Source organism: Alligator sinensis, unplaced genomic scaffold (assembly GCF_000455745.1).
Source record: "Alligator sinensis unplaced genomic scaffold, ASM45574v1 scaffold542_1, whole genome shotgun sequence".
Classification (NCBI taxonomy): Eukaryota; Metazoa; Chordata; order Crocodylia; family Alligatoridae; genus Alligator; species Alligator sinensis.
In genome coordinates this window covers 2668903-2670758 of record NW_005841963.1, presented here as the reverse complement: position 1 = coordinate 2670758, position 1856 = coordinate 2668903, and the positions used below count along the sequence as shown (strand labels likewise).

The window sequence follows — 1856 nt, the reverse complement described above, 5'->3', positions numbered from 1 at the left end:
TTCGCTAGTCTCTCCTCGTAGGGCTTGGTCTGCAGGCCCTTGACCATACGAGTGGCCCTTCTCTGGACCCTCTCCAGGTTATCCGCATCCCTCTTGAAGTGCGGTGCCCAGAATTGCACGCAGTATTCCAACTGCAGTCTGACCAGCGCCCGATAGAGGGGAAGTATCACCTCTTTGGAACTATTTTCATTGCCTTCCACTGGACCGTCCAATTTGTTCACATCCTTTATCCACAACCTTTTGGAGGGCCCAAAACTGGACACAATACTCCAGATATGGCCTCCCCAGTGCTGAATTAGGGTGAAAAATCACTTCCCTCAATCTTTTGGAAACAATCCTACTAATGCAGCCCAGTATGTTGTTAGCCTTTTTCGCAACAAAGACACATTGTTGGCTCATATTCAGCTTAATGTCCACTGTAACCTGAGGCTCCTTTTCTGCACTGTGGTTCCACTGTAACCTGAGGGTCCTGAGCTGCTGCTTAGTCAGCCAATACCTGTATGTCCTGGTGTTTAGGATTGTTCTGTCCTAAGTACATGGCTTTGCATTTGTCCTTATTGCATTTAATGAGATTTCTTTTGATCCAGTCATTCAATTTGTTGAGGTCTCTCTGAACTCTAGTCCTACCCTCCAGCTTATCTATTATTCCCCCCCAGCTTGGTGTCCTCTGCAAATTTGCTGAGGGTGCACTCTATGCCATCTTCCAGGTCATTGATGAAGCTAGTGAACAAAACTGGCGCAGGACTGACCGCTGGGGCACTCCACTTGAGACCAGCTGCCAACTAGACATTGAGCCACTGCTTACTACTCTCTGAGCCTGACAATCCAGCCTGTTTTTTATCCACCTTCCAGTCCATTCATACAACCCATACTTTCTTAGCTTGCCTGTGAGAATGTTGTAGGAGACCGTATCAAAAGCTTTGCTAAAGTCAAGGTATATCATGTCAGCTGCTTTTCCCCACATTCACAGAGCCAGTCATCTTGTCAAAGAAGGAAGGTTGTTCAGGCAGGACTTGCCCTTGGTAAATCCATGCTAACTGTCCCTGAGCACCACCTTCTCCTCCAAGTGCTTAGAAATAGATTCCTTAAAGATCTGCTCCATGTTTTTTCTTGGGACTGAGGTGAGGGTGACTGGTCTATAGTTCCCTGAACCTCCCTTTTCCCCTTTCTTAAAGATGGGCATTATATTTGTCCTTTTCCAATTGTTTAGGACCTCCCCAATCTTCATGAGTTTTCAAAGATGATGGCCAATAGCCCTGCAATCACATCAGCCAACTCCCTCAGCACCCTCAGGTGCACTGCATCCAGTTCCATTGACTTGTACATATCCAGCTTTTTAAAATAGTCCCTAACCTGTTCTTTTGCTAGTGTTGGCTTCCCACCTGCTCCTCAAACTGTGCTGCTAGGTGCAGTAGTCTGGGAGCTGACCCTGCTTGTGAAGACTGAGGTAAAAAAGCATTGAATATTTCAGCCTTTTGTGCATCCTCTGTCACTAAGTTGCCTCCCCCATTCAGTTAGGGACCCACACTTTCCCTGGTCTTCCTCTTGTTGCTGACATACTTGTAGAAACCCTTTTTGTTACCCATCACATCCCTTGCTAGCTGCAACTCCAGTTGCATTTTGGCCTTCCTAATTTTATTCATGCATACCTGAGCAATACTCATATACTCCTCCCTAGTTGTTTGTCCATGTTTCCACTTCTTATGAGCTTCCTTTTTTGTGTTTTATATCACTGAAGAGTTCCCTGTAAGCCAAGCTGGTCTTCTGCCATACTTGCTAGTCTTTCTGCACATTTGGATGGTTTGTTCCTGTGTCCTCAGTAAGGATTCTTTTAAGTACAACTAGCTCTCTTAGGC

The 1856-nt window shown here is 45.9% G+C and overlaps 1 protein-coding gene across 1 annotated transcript in view; it reads left to right on the top strand.

Annotated features, from left to right (window-relative positions):
* ECT2L (epithelial cell transforming 2 like) overlaps positions 1–1856 on the top strand; it is a 68981-nt gene that overhangs the window by 26501 nt on the left and 40624 nt on the right. The gene's annotated exons all lie outside the window — the stretch shown is intronic.